The 26,162-nt window shown below is 51.0% G+C and overlaps 12 non-coding genes and 7 pseudogenes across 12 annotated transcripts; all 19 read left to right on the plus strand.

The window, feature by feature from the left end:
• The first annotated feature begins 338 nt into the window (after positions 1-338).
• LOC127592721 (5S ribosomal RNA) lies at positions 339-457 on the plus strand. The gene has a single exon (XR_007960197.1). It is a non-coding gene; the product is annotated as a 5S ribosomal RNA (ribosomal RNA).
• Positions 458-936: 479 nt separating this feature from the next.
• On the plus strand, positions 937-1,055 carry LOC127592715 (5S ribosomal RNA). The gene has a single exon (XR_007960190.1). It is a non-coding gene; the product is annotated as a 5S ribosomal RNA (ribosomal RNA).
• A 456-nt stretch (positions 1,056-1,511) lies between these two features.
• On the plus strand, positions 1,512-1,630 carry LOC127592745 (5S ribosomal RNA). The gene has a single exon (XR_007960211.1). It is a non-coding gene; the product is annotated as a 5S ribosomal RNA (ribosomal RNA).
• A 480-nt stretch (positions 1,631-2,110) lies between these two features.
• Positions 2,111-2,230, plus strand: LOC127592724 (uncharacterized; annotated as a pseudogene).
• A 479-nt stretch (positions 2,231-2,709) lies between these two features.
• Positions 2,710-2,828, plus strand: LOC127592716 (5S ribosomal RNA). The gene has a single exon (XR_007960191.1). It is a non-coding gene; the product is annotated as a 5S ribosomal RNA (ribosomal RNA).
• Positions 2,829-3,309: 481 nt separating this feature from the next.
• LOC127592726 (uncharacterized) lies at positions 3,310-3,429 on the plus strand (annotated as a pseudogene).
• Positions 3,430-14,732: 11,303 nt separating this feature from the next.
• Positions 14,733-14,851, plus strand: LOC127592711 (5S ribosomal RNA). Its single transcript, XR_007960187.1, has one exon. It is a non-coding gene; the product is annotated as a 5S ribosomal RNA (ribosomal RNA).
• Positions 14,852-15,316: 465 nt separating this feature from the next.
• LOC127592728 (uncharacterized) lies at positions 15,317-15,435 on the plus strand (annotated as a pseudogene).
• A 481-nt stretch (positions 15,436-15,916) lies between these two features.
• On the plus strand, positions 15,917-16,034 carry LOC127592730 (uncharacterized; annotated as a pseudogene).
• Positions 16,035-16,512: 478 nt separating this feature from the next.
• On the plus strand, positions 16,513-16,631 carry LOC127592723 (uncharacterized; annotated as a pseudogene).
• Positions 16,632-17,110: 479 nt separating this feature from the next.
• LOC127592712 (5S ribosomal RNA) lies at positions 17,111-17,229 on the plus strand. Its single transcript, XR_007960188.1, has one exon. It is a non-coding gene; the product is annotated as a 5S ribosomal RNA (ribosomal RNA).
• A 466-nt stretch (positions 17,230-17,695) lies between these two features.
• On the plus strand, positions 17,696-17,814 carry LOC127592722 (uncharacterized; annotated as a pseudogene).
• Positions 17,815-18,295: 481 nt separating this feature from the next.
• On the plus strand, positions 18,296-18,410 carry LOC127592732 (uncharacterized; annotated as a pseudogene).
• Positions 18,411-18,871: 461 nt separating this feature from the next.
• LOC127592717 (5S ribosomal RNA) lies at positions 18,872-18,990 on the plus strand. Its single transcript, XR_007960192.1, has one exon. It is a non-coding gene; the product is annotated as a 5S ribosomal RNA (ribosomal RNA).
• Positions 18,991-19,470: 480 nt separating this feature from the next.
• On the plus strand, positions 19,471-19,589 carry LOC127592709 (5S ribosomal RNA). The gene has a single exon (XR_007960185.1). It is a non-coding gene; the product is annotated as a 5S ribosomal RNA (ribosomal RNA).
• Positions 19,590-20,070: 481 nt separating this feature from the next.
• LOC127592713 (5S ribosomal RNA) lies at positions 20,071-20,189 on the plus strand. Its single transcript, XR_007960189.1, has one exon. It is a non-coding gene; the product is annotated as a 5S ribosomal RNA (ribosomal RNA).
• Positions 20,190-24,622: 4,433 nt separating this feature from the next.
• LOC127592733 (5S ribosomal RNA) lies at positions 24,623-24,741 on the plus strand. Its single transcript, XR_007960199.1, has one exon. It is a non-coding gene; the product is annotated as a 5S ribosomal RNA (ribosomal RNA).
• Positions 24,742-25,220: 479 nt separating this feature from the next.
• On the plus strand, positions 25,221-25,339 carry LOC127592718 (5S ribosomal RNA). Its single transcript, XR_007960193.1, has one exon. It is a non-coding gene; the product is annotated as a 5S ribosomal RNA (ribosomal RNA).
• A 478-nt stretch (positions 25,340-25,817) lies between these two features.
• On the plus strand, positions 25,818-25,936 carry LOC127592710 (5S ribosomal RNA). The gene has a single exon (XR_007960186.1). It is a non-coding gene; the product is annotated as a 5S ribosomal RNA (ribosomal RNA).
• The last annotated feature ends 226 nt before the right edge of the window (positions 25,937-26,162 follow it).

Here is a 26,162-nt window from a genome sequence, read left to right on the forward strand (position 1 = left end):
AAACGTGACAGACACCAACAGCAAACAGAAACAATGACCCGACACTGAGTGTTCGGGCTGGGAGTCCTTTTAAAGCCCTAATTACCTATGACCAACAGGTGTGCAGCTGCCGGGGGAGCCCTACAGTGCCACCTGTTGGTCCCTAAACCGAATCATGACAATGGTGCCACCTTTCGCACTGAGTCTCGTCAAGGAGTGCGGGGAGGAGAGAACCCTAACACTGCAATATTATATGTTGGGAAATTTCAATCAGGATAACTCTTAAGTTGCCCCCACTCCACCCCCAACCCGGAAGTGCCCTGTCTGCTAAAAAGGGGACAATTTTCACGTTTTCCCTCGCTTACGGCCATACTACCCTGAGAACGCCCGATCTCGTCTGATCTTGGAAGCTAAGCAGGGTCGGGCCTGGTTAGTACTTGGATGGGAGACTTCCTGGGAATACCAGGTGCTGTAAGCTTTTGCACCTACCTCCAATTCACAACACGATTCACTGCTCTTTCCTAAAATTTTGGCTTTCATTCGTCATTCAAATTTCACTTATCCTGTGTTTTGAAATCGTTTCCTTCACGTTGATTTGACAGATCAACGTCTCTTTGGAATAAAATTAATGTCCAACAGAGGGATCCGTCTGCGCGGGGATCGGTCATGATAGCCCTTGGACATGAAGCAGCTTGGGATTTCCGCCTGCTGGATGCTTTTGCTCCTCCGCTGGAAAAGCCAACTTTTGCAACAGACATCAAGTACCGCATCTTAGTGCTCGCAGCGGACCGTATGCGAGCCTGACAGGCTGCGCGCTCAAACCACCACGGGAGCGGGCCCCTCCTTCGTGCTCTCGGGAGGAGGTCATTAAATGAAAAAAAAATCACCCCACTACTCCACCCCCGACCCGGAAGTGCCCTGTCTCCTATAGAGGGGACAATTTTCATGTTTTCCCTCGCTTACGGCCATACGACCCTGAGAACGACCGATCTCGTCCGATCTTGGAAGCTAAGCAGGGTCGGGCCTGGTTAGTACTTGGATGGGAGACCGCCTGGGAATACCAGGTGCTGTAAGCTTTTGCACCCACCTCCAATTCACAACACGATTCACTGCTCTTTCCAAAAATTTTGGCTTTCATTCGTCATTCAACTGTCACTTATCCTGTGGTTTGAAATCGTACTTTCACGTTGATTTGACAGATCAACTTCTCTTTGGAATAAAATTAATGTCCAACAGAGGGAGCCGTCTGCACAGCGATCGGTCATGATAGCACTTGGACATGAAGCAGCTTGGAATTTCCGCCTGCTGGATGCTTTTGCACCTCCACTGGAAAAGCCAACTTTTGCAATGCTCGCAGAGGTCCGTATGCGAGCCTGACAGGCTGAGCGCTCAAACCACCACGGGAGCGGGCCCCTCCTTCTTGCACTCGGGGGGAGGTCATTAAATGAAAAAAAATGTCACCCCACTACTCCGCCTCCCGACCCAGAAGTGCCCTGTCTGCTATAAAGGGGACAATTGTCACGTTTTCCCTCGCTTACGGCCATACTACCCTGAGAACACCTGATCCCGTCCGATCTCGGAAGCTAAGCAGGGTCGGGCCTGTTTAGTACTTGGATGAGATACCGCCTGGGAATACCAGGTGCTGTAAGCTTTTGCACCCACCTCCAATTCACAACACGATTCACTGCTCTTTCCAAAAATTTTGGCTTTCATTCGTCATTCAACTTTCACTTATCCTGTTGTTTGAAATCGTACTTTCACGTTGATTTGACAGATCAACTTCTCTTTGGAATAAAATTAATGTCCAACAGAGGGAGCCGTCTGCACGGGGATCGGTCATGATAGCACTTGGACATGAAGCAGCTTGGGATTTCCGCCTCTTGGATGCTTTTGCACCTCCACTGGAAAAGCCAACTTTTGCAACAGACATCAAATCCCGCATCTGCGTGCTCACAGAGGACCGTATGCGAGCCTGACAGGCTGAGCGCTCAAACCAGCACGGGAGCGGACCCCTCCTTCTTGCACTCGGGGGGAGGTCATTAAATGAAAAAAAATGTCACCCCACTACTCCGCCTCCCGACCCGGAAGTGCCCTGTCTGCTGTAAAGGGGACAATTTTCACGTTTTCCCTCGCTTACGGCCATACTACCCTGAGGAACACCCGATCTCGTCCGATCTCGGAAGCTAAGCAGCGTCGGGCCTGTTTAGTACTTGGATGAGATACCGCCTGGGAATACCAGGTGCTGTAAGCTTTTGCACCCACCTCCAATTCACAACACGATTCACTGCTCTTTCCAAAAATTTTGGCTTTCATTCGTCATTCAACTTTCACTTATCCTGTGGTTTGAAATCGTTTCCTTCACGTTGATGGAATAGATCAACGTCTCTCTGGAATAAAATTAATGTCCAACAGAGGGATCCGTCTGCGCGGGGATCGGTCATGATAGCCCTTGGACATGAAGCAGCTTGGGATTTCCGCCTGCTGGATGCTTTTGCTCCTCCGCTGGAAAAGCCAACTTTTGCAACAGACATCAAGTACCGCATCTTAGTGCTCGCAGCGGACTTTATGCGAGCCTGACAGGCTGCGCGCTCAAACAACCACGGGAGCGGGCCCCTCCTTCGTGCTCTCGGGAGGAGGTCATTAAATGAAAAAAAAATCACCCCACTACTCCACCCCCGACCCGGAAGTGCCCTGTCTCCTATAGAGGGGACAATTTTCATGTTTTCCCTCGCTTACGGCCATACGACCCTGAGAACGACCGATCTCGTCCGATCTTGGAAGCTAAGCAGGGTCGGGCCTGGTTAGTACTTGGATGGGAGACCGCCTGGGAATACCAGGTGCTGTAAGCTTTTGCACCCACCTCCAATTCACAACACGATTCACAGCTCTTTCCAAAAATTTTGGCTTTCATTCGTCATTCAACTTTCACTTATCCTGTTGTTTGAAATTGTTTCCTTCACATTGATTTGACAGATCAACGTCTCTTTGGAATAAAATTAATGTCCAACAGAGGGAGCCGTCTGCACGGGGATCGGTCATGATAGCACTTGGACATGAAGCAGCTTGGGATTTCCGCCTCTTGGATGCTTTTGCACCTCCACTGGAAAAGCCAACTTTTGCAACAGACATCAAGTCCCGCATCTGCGTGCTCGCAGAGGACCGTATGCGAGCCTGACAGGCTGAGCGCTCAAACCACCACGGGAGCGGGCCCCTCCTTCTTGCACTCGGGGGGAGGTCATTAAATGAAAAAAAATGTCACCCCACTACTCCGCCTCCCGACCCGGAAGTGCCCTGTCTGCTATAAAGGGGACAATTTTCACGTTTTCCCTCGCTTACGGCCATGCTACCCTGAGGAACACCCGATCTCGTCCGATCTCGGCAGCTAAGCAGGGTGGGGCCTGTTTAGTACTTGGATGAGATACCGCCTGGGAATACCAGGTGCTGTAAGCTTTTGCACCCACCTCCAATTCACAACACGATTCACTGCTCTTTCCCAAAATTTTGGCTTTCATTCGTCATTCAACTTTCACTTATCCTGTGGTTTGAAATCGTTTCCTTCACGTTGATTTGACAGATCAACGTCTCTTTGGAATAAAATTAATGTCCAACAGAGGGAGCCGTCTGCACGGATTTGGTCATGATAGCACTTGGACATGAAGCAGCTTGGGATTTCCGCCTGCTGGATGCTTCTGCACCTCCACTGGAAAAGCCAACTTTTGCAACAGACATCAAGTACCGCATCTGCGTGCTCGCAGAGGACCGTATGCGAGCCTGACAGGCTGAGCGCTCAAACCACCACGGGAGCGGGCCCCTCCTTCGTGCTCTCGGGATGAGGTCATTAAATGAAAAAAAAAATCACCCCACTACTCCACCCCCGACCCGGAAGTGCCCTGTCTGCTATAAAGGGGACAATTTTAATGTTTTTGAAGTGTAATTTGGAATTCCCTCTCTATTCCTGTAGGTGGCCTTAGAATGTCCACTTGGCGTCAGTAACACGATTCTATTCTATATTTGCTGGTCAGGGAGAATCCAGTTTCAGCAGTGTGTGCAATCCTATAATAAGGTAAAGTGGCTGTTGTCGTCCATCACCAACAGCGCTGGTCAAGATCTCCTTTTTTTAGGACTGAAGTAAACTAGTAGATTGAAAACCGCAGCTGGTGCACAAAGCCATGACATCAGCTCCTTGCCAGGTATAAAAGATACGGGCCTGACAGGGGTTGGGGGCTTTTTTACATCCATGCCTTGGGCCACTCAACTTTTTGGAAAGACTTCACTCTGACATTGGTTGAATAAAATCTTTTCCCAATCAGCCGTGGTCCCTGAAGTGCTCATTCGTCGGGAAACAGCCACCGATCACAGAGTGTTTTTTGAAGACCAGCGAAGCAGCAAAAACCATATACCTCATTTTTGGCGTCACGAACAGGGTTCGTGTTCTCCAGGGGACCGTCCCGTCCGCTCTCTCCGCGAGCATCCAGCGGCCAGCCGACGACCTGTTTTGAGGTGAGTTGCTTGCACTCAAAGTCGCCGCAGCATGCTCGCTCTTGGAAAAGGGGGGAGGGAGCGTTGTCCCCCGCACGGAGGACAGTTAAACGGATCTGATGGGGCCACGGCGGGCTCCAGGGAAAGTTGTCTCTCCTAGTAAAAAGCCGTCATAATGCGACTTTTGAAGGGGGAGTGGCCCCAAATAGAGACAGCGAAAGAAAAGTAAAATAAAAACTGGAAAAATAAATAAAAAACAATAAATAAAAAGGGAACAGTAACAAAACGTTTTGGGAATTGTATGCATGACATGTCTGGTGAGAATGATAAACGAGAAGAAATAAACGCTCCAGGGAGGGTGAATGTGAAACAGGACAGGTTGTCGAGAACAACGCTGGTCGGCTGTCACGAGAAGAACATAGCAGGAAGTCCCATAAAACGTGGATGTGGAAATTAGTCGTTTCAGTGGTCCCGCGGAGGATCGAAATTTTAGCTGTGTGATTGTGGCGGAAACACGGGTACGATTGAACTATGCTGCGACAAGATACGGGTGAATCCACACGGGCCAGGGGCTATAGCCGAGATGTCCGGTGGGAGCCTAGTCTCTGCCAAAGTCCAGCGCAAAAGGGAGGTTGCGCCGACCGCGTTTGGCTAATAGGAACGAGCGCAACTTTGGCATCCGTACCGTGAAGTGTGAGAGTGGATGAAGGAAATATCCGGCCAGGTCACGGACCTGTGGGCCGAAGAGAATGATGCGCGCGAAGCCACGTCGTTTGGGCACTGATCGAATTAGAGGTGTATGTGAGTTATAAGGCTTGTCAATTTAAATGCTGGTGTAAGAGGCCCCCAGGTAAAACGAAGGACTGGCGGTTTTTGAATATTGATTAAGCTGATACGATCTGCTTGCGGTTCGATTCCTCTATGGGGACGTGTCATAATAGCATACACATCTGTCAAAGTTTGATAAATTTGAGCCTGTACAGACCGCGTTTGGGAAATAGGTGCTGGACGGCATTGTGTGTGTAGAGAAAATCCCTCTGTGTGAAAAAGGGAAAACGTGGCAATGAGGCCTCTGGAGTGCAAGGATTGGTATACCTTGGGAAAAAAGTATTTTGTGTGCACACTTAAGTTAAATTCTGCAGAAAATAAAGGGGAAAATATAAAGCGCTATTAGAAACGAAACGAAACGAAAGTTAAGTAAGACGTGCGTATTTGTCAGTGCATATCTGCACTGTTAAACACCAAACTGCATAGCCGCAGTTGGCAAACAGCAAAACGTGGAATGGATTAGAATCCTGTTCTGTCTTCTTTGTGAGTGTCTGCGTGTGCAGAGACGTGTGGGATCCCTGTGTGCGTGCGTGTGTGTGTGTGTGTGTGTGTGTGTGTGTGTGTGTGTGTGTGTGTGTGTGTGTGTGTGTGTGAGTGTACCCATGGGTGTGTGTAGGTGAGCGTGCGTGTGTGCGCGTGTGCGCGATCGTGAGTAAGTGTGTGTGTGCTCTTGAGTGCGAGTGAGTGAGCGTGCTTGTAGAAGAAACGAATGGAATGGATAGGATAGTGTGCTTCTCGGTGCTCTGGGGCGCGTGCCCGCCTGCGGTGCCCGCTCGGGGAGGGGAATCTGGCTTCGGGGGCGGGACAGGGAGTGGCCAACCTGTACCTGCCCACCGTGTTTCAAGGCTAGGTACTCCCCGTGTGGGTGACGTGGGGGCGGGGCGTGGGGCCAGAGTTGTGCCCATTTTGGGGCCTACCTTGCTGGTAGCGAGAAAATGTGACAGGATGATGGGGGACGGCATGCTGAAGGAGCAAAAGAATGCATGACCAACTGTGGAGGTCCTGAGGTAACTGAAACCCAGGAGAATTAATGTGCCACAGCTGTCTAACAAGAAACAAGAAGCACGGGAATGCTACCTAACGACACTAATATAGATGTGGATGTATGCATCTCAAGAAAGAGTGTGGCCCCTCATAAATAATACGAGGGTCAGCTGGCGCCCCCTAGACCCTCTGGGAGCAATGAGAAATTGGAGTTGCAGAAAAGCCCGACTTGTTAATTTAAATTAAAGACAGAATGATAAAATTAAAAACCAATTATTGATATTGCTCTCTGGGGCTCTCCTCAATACTTCTGATTTTCTGTTTACATAAAAAAAAAAACCTGAGAACAGGGATTGCATAGCAGACTGACTACAGACTGATCATCATAAACTTGTGAACAATTGTTTTTCAAACAAGGTGTCATCTCCAACATAAGTTGAGTGCGGGTACAGAAATAGCGCGGACGGAATACACCGGATCGAATATCAATTGAGACAGCCGGTCTTAAGGGGTCCATCTGAGGTTGGCAAAATCGTATGTGCATTGTTTAATTGATATTGTTATCTGCAATCAAAAAAAAAAATGGGGGAAAGGAACTATGCTAGTCCAATGGTGACCACCCCCATCGAGGTAGTGCGGAGAAACTACCCGCTCATTAAGGGGGTTAAAGAAATATCCAAAAAATGGAATAAAAGATGGCCTGACATCGAGAGGCCTTGGCCGGTGGAAGGGACTTTTAACAGGGAAGTAGTTGAGACTATACGTGTACTAGTATCAGCTGATCGAGGGGCAGGACGTCACATTAAACAAGCTCCGAGAGATGGCCCACCGGAATCAACTCGCACAAAGCAAGACACCAGAGGGGGTCAGTGAGTCTGTGACGCTTTCCCAGCTGCAAGGGGAGCTGGTGGGCGTGCAGAGCTCCCTGTTCTCTTTGGGGCTGGAGCTGGAGGCCAGCCAGAGGAGTCTCAGTCAGAGTCAGAGACAAGATGACGATCTGGCCCGCTTCAAAGACAGACTGAATGCTGACCTCCAGGAGGCGCTGCAGCATAAGGAAGAGACTGAAGAACACAATCAGGACGTGCGTTGCGCACTTCAGAAAACCCGCGCCAAGCTCAGGGCTAAGGAAGAAGCTCTGAAGGAAGTCGAGGCCAAGAGGCTCTCCGCGGCGCAAGAAAAAGACATGAGCATTGCACAGCTCAATCACTCTCTGCGGGAGAGGGAGCGACAGTTACAGGAGTACTCACAAATGTTCGAGACACCAGAAAGTCCCAAACCAAGAGATGCACTTGTTGAGAAATTAAGAGAGCGAATTAAAGACAGAGACAGAGCTTTGGAGCGCACCATCGATGACAAGTTCCGCTGCCTGGATGAACGTGAGGGTCAAGTGAGGACACTGCAGCTGGCGCTACGGGAAAAAGACCGAGACCTGGACAGGCTCCGCTGCATCCTGTCTAACAACGAGGAGACCATCACGAGTCTCGATGCTCTGGTGCAAAGGAAAGAGCTGGAGCTGGAGCATCCGGCCGAAGCCTACAGAAACCTTCAGTGGCTGAAACAGGCCAGTGAAGAAAAGGAGAGCAGAACTTTCAGGGAGAAGGACGCCATCATTGGCCAGCTGCAAGCAGCGCTGCAGGCTCGCGGCAAGGAGATACAGGATCTGACGGCGACCCTGGTCGCCAGAGTTCAGGCCGGCCCCACCGAGGTGGTGGAGGAGCTGAAGGCTCGGCTCCAGCTGAAGGAGAAGCTCTTCCAGGAGCTGCTGTCAGACCGCAGCCGCCAATCGATTGAACACCAAACGCGGCTTTCGGACTTGCTCAACACCCTCGCTGACAAAGACCAGTACCTGCAGGACAATTCGTACAGGCTGTCCTTGGTTATAAGCGAGCGCACAGGTCAGCTGCAGGAGGTGCGCAGGCAGCTGTCCAAGAGAGAGCAGGAACTGTGCGAGCTGAGGCGGGACAAAGAGAGGCAGACGGCCGGAAACGTGCAACACCTGCAAGGTCTTCTCCGAGAGAAAGAAGCCTTTTTTAATGAGATGATGCAGAACCAAGAGGAAGTCATGATGCGGCCGCCGTCTCCAGAGAGTGAAGAAGACGTGAAGGCCCTTCGGGAAGAGCTGCAGTTGATGCTTAAGAAGGAGAGGGAAGCCCAGAAAGAACTCTCTGCTCTGCGTTCGTCTTTGGCTGCCCAGCAAGCAAAGGGAGCAGCAACAGCAAGTACCGAGCATGTGCTGGAGCAGCTCGTCTTGGAGTACCGTCAGCTGAATGGTGCCCTGAGGACCGAGAAGAGACTCTACCAGAATCTCATTCACACCAATAGCGACAGCTCGGACAAGGTCTTGGCCCTCCACACTCAGCTGGACTCGGTTCAGGCACTCCGCGGGCAACTGGAGGAGGTCCTGACCCGGCTTCAGAACATGGCCCAGGACCTGGAAAGGGCCACCAAAAGGCAGCGTGACTTAGGAGATGTCAGCACCGAAGAGGACGAGGGGGATGATGAAGACGGCAGCAGCGACGAGTTCACCGACAGCATAGAGGACGACGAGAAAGTTACACCTGCGAGTTTGCCTTTCACCCAGCCTCAAGCGGCCCGTGGGCATGAAGGAGAGTCTGCATTCCTGACGACTCGCATGCAGAGCGTTGAACTGGAGCTAAAAGAAATACAGTCGCAGCTCGAGCGGGAGGGATTCACCTCAGTGACCCAGATGAGGAGCACACTGCAGAGGCTTTGGAAGGAGAACCGCTTCCTAAAAGAACGTCAAGTGGGGACGAACCACAGGAGTCTTGACCGGGGTGAGAAGGAGGACGATACTGAGGAGGAGGACTACATGGAAGATGATGAACTGGGGGCGACGTCTTGCGTGGCTGTCAAGGGTCCGAGTGAGCGTTCGGCCCGGCTTTGTTTGGAGAACCGAGAGCTGCAGGAGAGGCTGATGGTGTCTGAAGCCACCGTTCACGCTCAGGCCGAGCAGCTGAAGGACTACAGGGACCTGCTCACCGAGACGTCCGTGCAGCAGGCCAGTAAGCAGGTGCAAGTGGATCTACAGGATTTGGGCTATGAGACTTGTGGACGCAGTGAAAATGAAGCTGAGAGGGACGATGCCAGCAGCCCAGAGTTTGATGACCTCGAGATGTGCACGTCACTGTCTCATCAGCAGGAGGATAGCGTGGGAGGGGCCTGGTACAAGGCCAGTAGAACCGGGACTAACGGAGATGCATGCGATGGAACCAGGGAGGAGTCGGCTTTACATCACCTGGTCCAGGATCTGCGCTCCCAGCTAACCCGCTGCCACAAAGTCATCCGCGGGCTTCAGATGCGTGTTCGCTCCCTGTCGGCCACAAGCGACTACGCCTCGAGCCTTGAGCGCACGCCGCGCAAGGTAAACTGGGCCTTCGAGATGTCACCCGCCCAAGAGGGCGTGAAGGAAGATGAAGGCTGGGTGTCCGACACCCAGGCGACTTTGCCTGCGTCCAAACCCAGTCGTGAGCTGCAGGAGCTGATGGCACGAGTGGCCACCTTGGAGGCCCAATTGAGCAACTCCAAGTTGGAGGGGAAGTGCGAAGCAGAGCAGGGGAAATGTGCCACATGGCCTGGAAAGTACAACTCTCTCATCCAGGCCCAAGCTCGTGAGCTCTCCCACCTGAGGCAGAGGATGAGAGAGGGTGAAGGAGTCTCCCATATCCTCACACAGCATCTGGCTGACACCACCAAGGCTTTTGAGGAGCTGCTGCGGGCCAACGATGTTGACTACTACATGGGGCAGAGCTTTCGAGAGCAGCGTTCACAAAGCACCGCGCTAGCTCAGAGACTGCTCATCAAGCTGACTGGACGAGTGGAAAGCCCCGTTGACAAGACAGGCCACGAGTTGCTGGCCATGCAGCTTAGCAAGGAGCTTCAGCAGAAAGACCAAATCATCGAGTCTCTGCACAACAAGCTGCAGCATCGCCCTGAGACGCCATCCAGCTGCCAAGCCCTCTCGGAGACCACCGACCCATCAGACAGGACTTCCATGGTGTCCGACGAGTGTCAAACCAACGAAGACCTGGATCTGTGCTCCGAGTTAGACGCCGGAGACTATCGGGACCAGGATGAGCAGCGACAATCCGAACCGGATGCCCATTCATCGATCCCTCCTCCTTCTCGTGGACACCTCCAATCATCTTTCAGCTGTCCGGGAATGCTTTTCTCAGCCTCTGGGGGTTTAACCGCTCCGTCCTTGAAAGGCTACAGCCAGCTACCTCATCATGCCTTTCCGCAGTACCAGCTGGGCGGCATTCCCGAGGGTCACTCACTAAAGTCGGGCTCGGGGCCCAATTTAATTGAAGAGCACCTACGGGAGGTGCGATGTCTTCGCCAGCGTCTGGAAGAGTCCATTCGGACCAACGAAAGGCTCCGACAGCAGCTGGAGGAAAAATTAGCAAACCCTGGGCGCGACGGAGGAGCAGCTACAAACATCTATATTCAAGGGTTGGACACAGTCACACATCTGTCGAATGAAATCCGAGTCCTGACAGACGAGAACTTGAATCTGCAGTCCCGTCTACAGGCCAGCACAGACTCGTGCGAGGACCTGATCGAAGCACGCGCCCGCCTCAAGCAAGCCGAACTGGAAGCTGAGCAGTGGAAGGAGGAGTTGAGACGACTTCAGACACACAGTGAGGAGCAGGGACGGCAGATTCTCGCCTTGAGGCAAGCCGGTCAGGAGAGAATCAACAGAGCGCAGCACGAGGCCTCTCTACTGCAGCAGCAGTTGTGTGAGAGCAGAGACCTCATCCACTCCCTGCAGAACGAACTGCACGTCTACGATCGCGTGTGCTCCAGCTTCAAATCCAACAAAGGCTTCCTGTGCAAAGCTCCTGGCGTGCCCGCGGAGTCGGCGGAGCTACTGAGCGAGGTGAGGAGTCTGCGGGCCCAGCTGCAGAGCAGCATCCAGGAGAATAGCGCCTTCAAGCAGCTGGAGCTCCACAAGCAGCTGGAGAAAAAACTGGGCGCCGGCTCCCCTCGCACGCCGTCCCTGTCGGCCTTCGGCGCCAGCCCTCAGAGAGAAAACGTCTACAGGCGACAGCTGCTGCACGACCCGGCCCCTTCTCCACCTGTCAGGGACATTGGTCTCTTTAACTGTGGATCTCCCTGCCCCCCTACTCGGACCTGGATGACAACCATAGCGCCGCCAACGACCCCCTCGACCCGCACGCTGAGCTGGAAGGCGACGCCCCCGATGGCTCGTTCGCCAACCGTTATGGCCGCCACGCCGTCGGTCACGTGGATGACTTTAACGCTCTCCAGCAACAAGTCCTTGAAGGTCGCAGCATCGTGCAGCGCATGGAGGCAGCGTTGCGCCCGCGCCTGCGCTCTCCTCCACCGTTAGGAGCCGCCCAGAAACAAAACAATGAGCAGCTCTTGGATTACGGCAATGTCCCGAGTCTCTTGTCCAACACGAAGACCCTGAGGCAGATTCTGGAGGAGGCGGCGTCCCTGCTGAAGATGTTCTGGAGGGCGGCGCTGCCCAGCGCCGACGCCGCCACGCCGAACCTGAAGAAGGAGCAGTCGATGCAAGAGGAGATCTTGTCCCTCAAGCTGCGCGTGTCTGAGCAGGAGGAGGTACTGAAGGGGACGATTCAAAGACTGAGGAGCACCAGTCGCACCAAGGAGAGCATGGAGCATTTCATCGTGAACCAGCTGTCAAGGACTCGGGATGTTTTGAAGAAAGCAAGGACAAACTTGGAGAAGAACGAGCTGAGAATTTCCTCTCTAAGCTCCTCGTCTTCCGCTCCCTACGCCGCTGAGGAGCCAGGAGGTGGTGCCAGAGAGCAACCTGCTAATGTCCGGGGCTTGACGACTGACGGAGTCAAAGCCAACCAGCACTCTGCTGCCAGGAAGCGCACCAGCCGATGCTTGCTTTAGACCCCGAACAACCGGACTCAATGCTACGGACCTCCACATTTAAAATCACTAAGACCTCCTCAGTCCCCTAAACCTCTGTCTTCAACCAGGCCTTACCAAACTCCCTTCAGCGTCCCCAAACTCCTCAAAAGCGCAGTCAGTGTTATTCTTTGAGTGGAGCTGTCAGCAATGTGTATGAAAGAAGGCGTGTGAAACGTGTACCTGGTGGTTGCAGTGACAAGCCGGATTGGAACGGCTTGAAGACGCCCCCGAAACGTCGTCTTCCGAGAACATGTGGAGGGGAAAGGGTTTTTTCTGCACGTAAAAAGGCAGAAACGAGAAGAAGCACAAGAGAGACTCGAAGCAAATACTAAAGACACGGTTCAGCCAGGAGACAAGGTGTATGTGAAAGTGTTCCGCCGCAAGTGGTACAACGAAAGACGGCAGGGGCCATTTGAAGTTGTCCGCTCTACCGGAACAGCGGTGCAAGTGAAAGGGTCGCCAACTTGGTACCATCTGACACACTGCGTCAAGGTGCCCAAAGATGAAGAACCCCAAAGAGGGAGTCGCGGCTGCGAGAACTCCGAACAACTGCCAGAACAAGAGTCACCCAGGGGCCCAGATCGGGAGGAAGACGGGCAAGGTCGAGCTGTGGTGGATAATGTGTCTGCTGTATCTGTTCCTGAGGACATCGGGGGCGACACAGCCGATGATCGAGGAAGCCAACAGTTCGACAATGTCAATCTTGACGACGCGCCCTCCCCAGATGCAGGTGACTCTCCCCAACACAGCGACACCGAGCCAACTACCACCGGAGATGGTGTCCCCAATGGACACAGTCACCCAACAGGACCCAGTGACGGACGCCCAGTCCGCCACAGAGTCCGGCCGGAGCGTTACATTGAGCAATGTTGAGGGAGTGTTGGGAAGAGCTGTCATACTGCCATGTAGTTGCGCATGGGCAGGAAGGTCCCTGTGCAGACACACCGCCAAATGGGAAGACAACACCGGTAACATCCTTGCCCTGGCCCAGCGAACACATGTGGACAATGTACTGTTACTAAGTGATGTGTTGCATGATTCCACTGGAATGTGATCCACCGTATGTTGTTGCCCGGCCCGCGACCAGTTTACCATCGTTATTGTGTCAAAGTTGCATGTGTTTTGCGTTGAGTGCCATTGTCATCACGCGATACTGGCAGGAGTTCTTATTCGTTCCAGAACCTCTGGATGCTGACCGGGGCCGTGCAAGGGACTCTATGAACGGTGACCTGGACATAAGGACTTTGTATGGACAGCAGGCCCTGGGCAGTGATACCCAGCACGTTCTATCGCTGAAGATTCGGGGAATGGACTCTGCCTCGGCACGCACTTACACATGAAGAAGGGGGGCGACATTTCGGGGGCTTGTTTTGATAGCATGTTTTGATACCTCATTACTATATACCTCATTGTTTATTCCAATATTTTTACCTCATTTTGTTACCTGCTGGCTGGCTGATCATGTGACGGTACAATTTCACTGTTTGGTGATAGGGGGACATGTCATTCCATTTTCACACTGTTTGGTGAGCTCATACCGTTTTGTGGATTGTAATGTGCCAGGGCTCCTTACACCTGGTTGACACCAGGTGAAGGGAACCACTGGGGATGGTAGAAAGGGCCTTCCTCTTTTTCCTTGTCATTAGACTGGCGAGGTTTTTTCTTGAGGAGGGGCCGGCAGCTATTTGGGGCTTCTAACGGGCCACACCAAATTCATTACTTCGCAATTTGTCACCGTTGTAAGGGTATTACCTAAGGGGGGTGGTATCGTCGTTTGAATTATGCGGACTTTCTTTGCTTGTGGTTCCTGAGAGGCCTCAGATTGTTGTCAGGGAGCAATTGGCTAACTAAATAGTTTGATCTTTCCTAGTTAAAATAACCTTACGTAGCATGCCTTGAGCGTGATTTAGGCTGAAGATTTTGGGCCAAATTGTAGACGTGAGCCGATATAAAATTTGGTTGGGGAAAGATGTTTGGACCTTTACCGATGTTATCTTTTGTTAGACCGTTTCCGGGACTATTACTTTGTCCCGGAAGGGGGGAATGAAGTGTAATTTGGAATTCCCTCTCTATTCCTGTAGGTGGCCTTAGAATGTCCACTTGGCGTCAGTAACACGATTCTATTCTATATTTGCTGGTCAGGGAGAATCCAGTTTCAGCAGTGTGTGCAATCCTATAATAAGGTAAAGTGGCTGTTGTCGTCCATCACCAACAGCGCTGGTCAAGATCTCCTTTTTTTAGGACTGAAGTAAACTAGTAGATTGAAAACCGCAGCTGGTGCACAAAGCCATGACATCAGCTCCTTGCCAGGTATAAAAGATACGGGCCTGACAGGGGTTGGGGGGCTTTTTTACATCGATGCCTTGGGCCACTCAACTTTTTGGAAAGACTTCACTCTGACATTAGTTGAATAAAATCTTTTCCCAATCAGCCGTGGTCCCTGAAGTGCTCATTCGTCGGGAAACAGCCACCGATCACCGAGTGTTTTTTGAAGACCAGCGAAGCAGCAAAAACCATATACCACATTTTCCCTCGCTTACGGCCATACTACCCTGAGAACGCCCGATCTCGTCCGATCTCGGAAACTAAGCAGGGTCGGGCCAGGTTGGTACTTGGATGGGAGCCCGCCTGGGAATACCAGGTGCTGTAAGCTTCTGCACCCACCACCAATTCACAACACGATTCACTGCTCTTTCCAAAAATTTTGGCATTCATTCGTCATTCAACTTTTGAAATCGTTTCCTTCACGTTGATTTGACAGATCAACGTCTCTTTGGAATAAAATTAATGTCCAACAGAGGCAGCCGTCTGCACGGGGATCGGTCATGATAGCACTTGGACATGAAGCAGCTTGGGATTTCGGCCTGCTGGATGCTTTTGCACCTCCACTGGAAAAGCCAACTTTTGCAACAGACATCATGTACCGCATCTGCGTGCTCGCAGCGGACCGTATGCGAGCCTGACAGGCTCCGCGCTCAAACCACCACGGGAGCGGGCCCCTCCTTCGTGCTCTCGGGAGGAGGTTTATTAAATGAAAAAAAAATCACCCCACTACTCCACCCTCCGAACCGGAAGTGCCCTGTCTGCTATAAAGGGGACAATTTTCACGCTTTCCCTCGCTTACGGCCATACTACCCTGAGAACGCCCGATCTCGTCCGATCTCGGAAGCTATGCAGGTTCGGACCTGGTTAATACTTGGATGGGAGACTGCCTGGGAATACCAGGTGCTGTAAGCTTTTGCACCCACCTCCAATTCACAACACGATTCACTGCTCTTCCCCAAAATTTTGGCATTCATTCGTCATTCAACTTTCACTTATCCTGTGGTTTGAAATCGTTTCCTTCACGTTGATTTGACAGATTAACGTCTCTTTGGAATAAAATTAATGTCCAACAGAGGGAGCCGTCTGCACGGGGATCGGTCATGATAGCACTTGGACATGAAGCAGCTTGGAATTTCCGCCTGCTGGATGCTTCTGCACCTCCACTGGAAAAGCCAACTTTTGCAACAGACATCAAGTACCGCATCTGCGTGCTCGCAGTGGACCGTATGCGAGCCTGACAGGCTGAGCAGTCAAACCACCACGGGAGCGGGCCCCTCCTTCGTGCACTCGGGGGGAGGTCATTAAATGGAAAAAAAAAATCACCCCACTACTCCACCCCCGACCCGGAAGTGCCCTGTCTGCTATAAAGGGGACAATTTTCACGCTCTCCCTCGCTTACGGCCATACTACCCTGAGAATGCCCGATCTCGTCCGAACTCGGAACTATGCAGGTTCGGCCCTGGTTAGTACTTGGATGGGAGACCGCCTGGGAATACCAGGTGCTGTAAGCTTTTGCACCCACCTCCAATTCACAACACGATTCACTGCTCTTTCCAAAAATTTTGGCATTCATTCGTCATTCAACTTTCACTTATCCTGTGGTTTGAAATCGTTTCCTTCACGTTGATTTGACAGATCAACGTCTCTTTGGAATAAAATTAATGTCCAACAGAGGGAGCCGTCTGCACGGGGATCGGTCATGATAGCACTTGGACATAAAGCAGCTTGGAATTTCCGCCTGCTGGATGATTCTGCACCTCCACTGGAAAAGCCAACTTTTGCAACAGACATCATGTACCGCATCTGCGTGCTCGCAGCGGACCGTATGCGAGCCTGACAGGCTGCGCGCTCAAACCACCACGGGAGCGGGCCCCTCCTTCGTGCTCTCGGGATGAGGTCATTAAATGAAAAAAAATCACCCCACTACTCCACCCCCGACCCGGAAGTGCCCTGTCTGCTATAAAGGGGACAATTTTAATGTTTTCCCTCGCTTACGCCCACACTACCCTGAGAACGCCCGATCTCGTCCGATCTCGGAAACTAAGCAGGGTCGGGCCAGGTTGGTACTTGGATGGGAGCCCGCCTGGGAATACCAGGTGCTGTAAGCTTCTGCACCCACCCCCAATTCACAACACGATTCACTGCTCTTTCCAAAAATTTTGGCATTCATTCGTCATTCAACTTTCACTTATCCTGTGGTTTGAAATCGTTTCCTTCACATTGATTTGACAGATCAACGTCTCTTTGGAATAAAATTAATGTCCAACAGAGGGAGCCGTCTGCACGGGGATCGGTCATGATAGCACTTGGACATAAAGCAGCTTGGAATTTCCGCCTGCTGGATGCTTCTGCACCTCAACTGGAAAAGCCAACTTTTGCAACAGACATCAAGTACCGCATCTGCGTGCTCGCAGAGGACCGTATGCGAGCCTGACAGGCTGAGCGCTCAAACCACCACGGGAGCGGGCCCCTCCTTCGTGGTCTCGGGATGAGGTCATTAAATGAAAAAAAAATCACCCCACTACTCCACCCCCGACCCGGAAGTGCCCTGTCTGCTATAAAGGGGACAATTTTAATGTTTTCCCTCGCTTACGGCCATACTACCCTGAGAACGCCCGATCTCGTCCGATCTCGGAAACTAAGCAGGGTCGGGCCAGGTTGGTACTTGGATGGGAGCCCGCCTGGGAATACCAGGTGCTGTAAGCTTCTGCACCCACCATCAATTCACAACACGATTCACTGCTCTTTCCAAAAATTTTGGCATTCATTCGTCATTCAACTTTTGAAATCGTTTCCTTCACGTTGATTTGACAGATCAACGTATCTTTGGAATAAAATTAATGTCCAACAGAGGGAGCCGTCTGCACGGGGATCGGTCATGATAGCACTTGGACATGAAGCAGCTTGGGATTTCCGCCTGCTGGATGCTTTTGCACCTCCACTGGAAAAGCCAACTTTTGCAACAGACATCATGTTCCGCATCTGCGTGCTCGCAGCGGACCGTATGCGAGCCTGACAGGCTGCGCGCTCAAACCACCACGGGAGCGGGCCCCTCCTTCGTGCTCTCGGGACGAGGTTTATTAAATGAAAAAAAAAATCACCCCACTACTCCACCCTCCGAACCGGAAGTGCCCTGTCTGCTATAAAGGGGACAATTTTCACGCTTTCCCTCGCTTACGGCCATACTACCCTGAGAACGCCCGATCTTGTCCGATCTCGGAAGCTAAGCAGGGTCGGACCTGGTTAATACTTGGATGGGAGACCGCCTGGGAATACCAGGTGCTGCTAGCTTTTGCACCCACCTCCAATTCACAACACGATTCACTGCTCTTTCCATAAAATTTGTCTTTCATTCGTCATTCAACTTTCACTTATCCTGTGGTTTGAAATCGTTTCCTTCACATTGATTTGACAGATCAACGTCTCTTTGGAATAAAATTAATGTCCAACAGAGGGAGCCGTCTGCACGGGGATCGGTCATGATAGCACTTGGACATAAAGCAGCTTGGAATTTCCGCCTGCTGGATGCTTCTGCACCTCCACTGGAAAAGCCAACTTTTGCAACAGACATCAAGTACCGCATCTGCGTGCTCGCAGAGGACCGTATGCGAGCCTGACAGGCTGCGCGCTCAAACCACCACGGGAGTGGGCCCCTCCTTCGTGCTCTCGGGATGAGGTCATTAAATGAAAAAAAAAAATCACCCCACTACTCCACCCCCGACCCGGAAGTGCCCTGTCTGCTATAAAGGGGACAATTTTAATGTTTTCCCTCGCTTACGGCCATACTACCCTGAGAACGCCCGATCTCGTCCGATCTCGGAAACTAAGCTCGGGCCAGGTTGGTACTTGGATGGGAGCCCGCCTGGGAATACCAGGTGCTGTAAGCTCCTGCACCCACCACCAATTCACAACACGATTCACTGCTCTTTCCAAAAATTTTGGCATTCATTCGTCATTCAACTTTTGAAATCGTTTCCTTCACGTTGATTTGACAGATCAATGTCTCTTTGGAATAAAATTAATGTCCAACAGAGGGAGCCGTCTGCACGGGGATCGGTCATGATAGCACTTGGACATGAAGCAGCTTGGGATTTCCGCCTGCTGGATGCTTTTGCACCTCCACTGGAAAAGCCAACTTTTGCAACAGACATCATGTACCGCATCTGCGTGCTCGCAGCGGACCGTATGCGAGCCTGACAGGCTGCGCGCTCAAACCACCACGGGAGCGGGCCCCTCCTTCGTGCTCTCGGGAGGTTTATTAAATGAAAAAAAATCACCCCACTACTCCACCCCCCGAACCGGAAGTGCCCTGTCTGCTATAAAGGGGACAATTTTCACGCTTTCCCTCGCTTACGGGCATACTACCCTGAGAACGCCCGATCTCGTCCGATCTCGGAAGCTAAGCAGGGTCGGGCCTGGTTAGTACTTGGATGGGAGAGCGCCTGGGAATACCAGGTGCTGTAAGCTTTTGCACCCACCTCCAATTCAAAACACGATTCACTGCTCTTTCCAAAACTTTTGTCTTTCATTCGTCATTCAACTTTCACTTATCCTGTGGTTTGAAATCGTTTCCTTCACATTGATTTGACGAATCAACGTCTCTTTGGAATAAAATTAATGTCCAACAGAGGGAGCCGTCTGCACGGGGATCGGTCATGATAGCACTTGGACATAAAGCAGCTTGGAATTTCCGCCTGCTGGATGCTTCTGCACCTCCACTGGAAAAGCCAACTTTTGCAACAGACATCAAGTACCGCATCTGCGTGCTCGCAGAGGACCGTATGCGAGCCTGACAGGCTGAGCGCTCAAACCACCACGGGAGCGGGCCCCTCCTTCGTGCTCTCGGGAGGAGGTTTATTAAATGAAAAAAAATCACCCCACTACTCCACCCCCCGAACCGGAAGTGCCCTGTCTGCTATAAAGGGGACAATTTTCACGCTTTCCCTCGCTTACGGCCATACTACCCTGAGAACGCCCGATCTCGTCCGATCTCGGAAGCTAAGCAGGGTCGGGCCTGGTTAGTACTTGGATGGGAGACCGCCTGGGAATACCAGGTGCTGTAAGCTTTTGCACCCACCTCCAATTCACAACACGATTCACTGCTCTTTCCAAAACTTTTGTCTTTCATTCGTCATTCAACTTTCACTTATCCTGTGGTTTGAAATCGTTTCCTTCACATTGATTTGACAGATCAACGTCTCTTTGGAATAAAATTAATGTCCAACAGAGGGAGCCGTCTGCACGGGGATCGGTCATGATAGCACTTGGACATAAAGCAGCTTGGAATTTCCGCCTGCTGGATGCTTCTGCACCTCCACTGGAAAAGCCAACTTTTGCAACAGACATCAAGTACCGCATCTGCGTGCTCGCAGAGGACCGTATGCGAGCCTGACAGGCTGAGCGCTCAAACCACCACGGGAGCGGGCCCCTCCTTCGTGCTCTCGGGATGAGGTCACTAAATGAAAAAAAAAAATCACCCCACTACTCCACCCCCGACCCGGAAGTGCCCTGTCTGCTATAAAGGGGGCAATTTTAATGTTTTCCCTCGCTTACGGCCATACTACCCTGAGAACGCCCGATCTCGTCCGATCTCGGAAACTAAGCAGGGTCGGGCCAGGTTGGTACTTGGATGGGAGCCCGCCTGGGAATACCAGGTGCTGTAAGCTTCTGCACCCACCACCAATTCAGAACATGATTCACTTCTCTTTCCAAAAATTTTGGCATTCATTCGTCATTCAACTTTTGAAATCGTTTCCTTCACGTTGATTTGACAGATCAACGTCTCTTTGGAATAAAATTAATGTCCAACAGAGGGAGCCGTCTGCACGGGGATCGGTCATGATAGCACTTGGACATAAAGCAGCTTGGAATTTCCGCCTGCTGGATGCTTCTGCACCTCCACTGGAAAAGCCAACTTTTGCAACAGACATCAAGTACCGCATCTGCGTGCTCGCAGAGGACCGTATGCGAGCCTCCAAACTCCTTGGCTTACTCGCAATTGGAGGGTTCCCCCCGAACGGAGGGACAAATCAAGGAACCAATCCCTGCACCCCGAACGGGGTGCCCTTACGGCCGTTTTTTTTTTTTCGGCTAACCGCCCCTGAACCTGGCAGGGTGGCGGGCGGACTTTTTGCTCCAGGCGGGGGACATAGAGACAAATCCGGGGCCCACACAGACACTCTCACACACGCAACAAACACACACACAACAAACTACCTGGACATGCGACATTTGCACACAACAGATTACAAGAAGACAGACATCCTTCAGATGCAACCACCACACACCACACAGGGTACACAAACATTGCACAAACATAAACACTAGACAATACAACATAACATGGAAATGCAGACTACATCCCAAAACACCACCACGAACAACAACACCTCGTAGGACACCAACAGGCAGCAGAGCACAAACAGACCAAAACAACACACTCGCCTCACCAACACTACCCTCAAACGCAACACGGACAGACAACTCCAACAGAGATATAACAAACACAAGACCACCCCCCCAAACCTGGACCTGCAATAGCTGCAATAGAATCATCACACGCAGACAAACCTCACTCAGATGCAACTCAACACACCCACACTGGATACACAGACATTGCTCCGGCATCACCACCCGCCAATACACAAACACGTGGACATGCAGAACACACACGCAAACAACAAACACCCCAACACCACAACCCCCGAACAACCCACAAAGAACAACACCCACCAACAAAAACAACAAACACACACTGACCATACTACAAATAAACATCAACGGCATCCAAAACAAGAAAACAGAACTAGAAGAACTCGCCTTACAACAGCACGCAGACATCATCACCATACAAGAAACCAAACTAGAAAAACAACACAACACACCTCGTCTCACCAACTACACCAGCATTAGGAAAGACAGAGAACACAAGGGAGGAGGAGGACTGCTCACATACATTCACAAATCAGTCACATTCACTCCCATGAACATCCCCAACAACATTAACACCAACACTACAGAAATTCAAACCGTAAAGATTCACATAACCAACCACAAAAGACTACACATATGCAACATGTATATACCCCCCAGAGATACCACCCGACCAGACCACGCCACAGAAGACACAGACATCACCAACACCTTCCAATACATAAACTCGCTGAACAACACCATTCTAACCGCAGACATCAACACTCACTCAACACAATGGCACTCTCCCTACGACGACCACAGAGGCACCCTCATTGCAGACATACTACAGAACTCCCAACAAATCACTCTAAACGCAAACACACCTACCAGAAAACCTACAAACATCAACCAACAACCAACATCACCGGACATCACAACAGCCAGCAACAGCATCACAAACAGAACAACATGGACCACAATACACGCACTCAGCTCAGACCACCTTCCTATCAAAATCACACACAACACGCGTGCTCCTTTCCGCCTACAACAACACCTTCAAACTTACACAAATTACAGGAAAGCAGACTGGGAAGGATACACCTCTGAAATAGAATCAGCACTGGAGAACTTAACCATACCTGACAACATCCACACAGCCAACACCATGCTCACAAACCTCATACTTACAGCAGACAAACACCACATACCCCACGGAAAAATAAAAAGCAAATCACTTCTCCTACCACAACACATCAGAACACTCATCAGCCAAAGAAACGACATCAGACAACAAAACCACCAAGACCCACGCATCACAGACCTAAACAAAGAAATAGACACACAAATCCAAAAACACAAACAAGAGCTATGGAAAGAACACTTAACGGATGCATGGAACCACAGACACAAACAATACATACTCTGGAACACAGTAACAAGACTATCAAACAAAGAACAAAAAGCACCAGAAAACACCACAATACAGTTCGGACAACACACGGCAATATCCAACAAACAGAAAGCACGAGCATTCAACAAACAATTCACCAACATAATACAACACAAAACCAACAGAACATACAGACAACTACAACGCAAAATACGAAAACTCAACACCACGCCCATAACCATCACAGAACAACAAGTCAAACAAGCACTACAACGCTCCAAAAACAACAACTCCACAGGCCCAGACAACATAAACATCAGACATCTGAAACACCTAGGCCCCAAAGCAATAACACTACTCACACACACTTACAACACATCACTCAACACCAACACCATCCCCGCAATATGGAAGACTGCAAAAATAATCCCAATACCAAAACCCAACAAAAACCACGCACTCGGCCCATCCTACAGACCAATAGCACTACTCAGCCCAATAGCCAAAACAATGGAAAAGGTAATACTACCCTTCATTACCAACAACACTCAACTACCATCTCACCAACACGGCTTCCGAAAACAACACTCCACAACCACAGCACTACACCACATACACAACATCATAGCCACAGGTTTCAATCAACAAAAACCACCACAACGAACAGTTGTCATAGCCCTAGACATGTCCAAAGCCTTTGACACGGTAAACCTACACACACTCACAAACAAACTCAACAACACTAACACCCCAAACATCATCATCAAATACATCTTCAACTACATAAGGGGACGCAGACAATACACTCAATACCGGGGGGAAACATCAGAACACAGAAACACGAAAACGGGGGTAACCACAGGGGGGAGTACTCTCACCAACACTATTCAACATATACATGGCAGACTTACCACAACCACCTCCAAATGTACACACAGTTACATATGCAGACGACATCACCATTCTATCCACACATGTCAAACCACAACAGGCACAACAACAAGTACAAAAATATCTCCACGACATATACAACTGGACAAAACAGAACCAACTCACACTCAACGCAGACAAAACCACCACCACTCTGTTCACACCGGATCCGGCAGAATACAGCAACAGGCTCACTTTACAAATAGATAACACCACCCTACCCACAGTCCGCGAACCCAAAATATGGGATTAACATGGGACCCCAAACTCACCTTCTCAAAACACACACAACACACTCTAACCCGCGCCAAGCAATCAAACAAAATACTTAAAGCCTTAACAACCACTCACTGGGGAAAATCCAAAGAAACTATACTCACCACATACAAAGCAACCACACTCACACGCCTCGAATACGCAACCACTATATGGTCACCAACGCTATCGGACACAAACAAGACAAAACTCCAGACCACACAGAACACAGCACTCAGAATAGCAACAGGATGCACACAAGACACAAACATACAACACTTACATGAGGAAACAAAAACTCTCCCACTGAACACCCATCTAAAACTACACGCATCGCAAATCAGACAAAAAGCCCAACACCCAACCCACCCACTACACCCACTCACTCAACAACCACCACCACCCAGAAAAAAGAAACAAACAATCTTCCACAACAACAACTACACACACAACAAAGACACAGCACCACAGGACACCAACAACGACACCATAAAACAGAACATGAAAGACATACACACCCACTTTGTACAAACACACTTGGACACCAGACAACACAACAAAGTAATACATGCACCAGCACCAGAAATAGACCCATCAGAGCAAGACCTACCACACAGAACCAGACAACTCCTAGCACAACTCCGAACCAACAAATCACCAGCCCTCCACTCCTACCTACACAACATTACACCGGACACACACCCAACACCACTCTGTGCGCTATGCGGCACGCAAGTGCACGACACACAACACCTGTTCACCTGCACAAACATACCCACCACACTGACTCCGGAGGACCTCTGGCGAAACCCAAGCGGAGTGGCGGCCCTGCTCGCCCGCTGGGCGGCGGAGGGGGGTCTGGGGATCCGGGAGACGGAGTGAGGGCCCGGTCCCCCAATGTCGGGGCACGGGTGGGGTCGACAACTACAACAACAACAACCGTATGCGAGCCTGACAGGCTGAGCGCTCAAACCACCACGGGAGCGGGCCCCTCCTTCGTGCACTCGGGGGGAGGTCATTAAATGAAAAAAAATCACCCCACTACTCCACCCCCGACCCGGAAGTGCCCTGTCTGCTATAAAGGGGAAAATTTTCACGCTTTCCCTCGCTTACGGCCATACTACCCTGAGACCGCCCGATCTCGTCCGATCTCGGAAGCTAAGCAGGATCGGGCCTGGTTAGTACTTGGGTGGGAGACCGCCTGGGAATACCAGGTGCTGTAAGCTTTTGCACCCACCTCCAATTCACAACACGATTCACTGCTCTTTCCAAAAATTTTGGCAGTCATTCGTCATTCAACCTTCACTTATCCTGTGGTTTGAAATCGTTTCCTTCACGTTGATTTGACAGATCAACTTCTCTTTGGAATAAAATTAATGTCCAACAGAGGGAGCCGTCTGCACGGGGATCGGTCATGATAGCACTTGGACATGAAGCAGCTTGGAATTTCCGCCTGCTGGATGCTTCTGCACCTCCACTGGAAAAGCCAACTTTTGCAACAGACATCAAGTACCGCATCTGCGTGCTCGCAGAGGACCGTATGCGAGCCTGACAGACTGAGCACTCAAACCACCACGGGAGCGGGCCCCTCCTTCGTGCACTCGGGGGGAGGTCATTAAATGGAAAAAAAATCACCCCACTACTCCACCCCCGAGCCGGAAGTGCCCTGTCTGCTATAAAGGGCACAATTTTCACGCTCTCCCTCGCTTACGGCCATACTACCCTGAGAATGCCCGATCTCCTCCGAACTCGGAAGCTATGCAGGTTCGGGCCTGGTTAGTACTTGGATGGGAGACCGCCTGGGAATACCAGGTGCTGTAAGCTTTTGCACCCACCTCCAATTCACAACACGATTCACTGCTCTTTCCAAAAATGTTGGCATTCATTCGTCATTCAACTTTCACTTATCCTGTGGTTTGAAATCGTTTCCTTCACGTTGATTTGACAGATCAACGTCTCTTTGGAATAAAATTAATGTCCAACAGAGGCAGCCGTCTGCACGGGGATCGGTCATGATAGCACTTGGACATAAAGCAGCTTGGAATTTCCGCCTGCTGGATGCTTCTGCACCTCCACTGGAAAAGCTAACTTTTGCAACAGACATCATGTACCGCATCTGCGTGCTCGCAGCGGACCGTATGCGAGCCTGACAGGCTGCGCGCTCAAACCACCACGGGAGCCGGCCCCTCCTTCGTGCTCTCGGGATGAGGTCATCAAATGAAAAAAAATCACCCCACGACTCCACCCCCGACCCGGAAGTGCCCTGTCTGCTATAAAGGGGACAATTTTAATGTTTTCCCTCGCTTACGGCCATACTACCCTGAGAACGCCCGATCTCGTCTGATCTCGGAAACTAAGCAGGGTTGGGCCAGGTTGGTACTTGGATGGGAGCCCGCCTGGGAATACCAGGTGCTGTAAGCTTCTGCACCCACCACCAATTCACAAGACGATTCACTGCTCTTTCCAAAAATTTTGGCTTTCATTCGTCATTCAACTTTCACTTATCCTGTGGTTTGAAATCGTACTTTCACGTTGATTTGAAAGATCAACGTCTCTTTGGAATAAAATTAATGTCCAACAGAGCTGGCCGTCTGCACGGGGATCGGTCATTATAGCACTTGACCGATCCCTGTACAGACGGCTCCCT

This window comes from Hippocampus zosterae, chromosome 19, assembly GCF_025434085.1.
Source record: "Hippocampus zosterae strain Florida chromosome 19, ASM2543408v3, whole genome shotgun sequence".
In the NCBI taxonomy this organism is placed as follows: domain Eukaryota; kingdom Metazoa; phylum Chordata; class Actinopteri; order Syngnathiformes; family Syngnathidae; genus Hippocampus; species Hippocampus zosterae.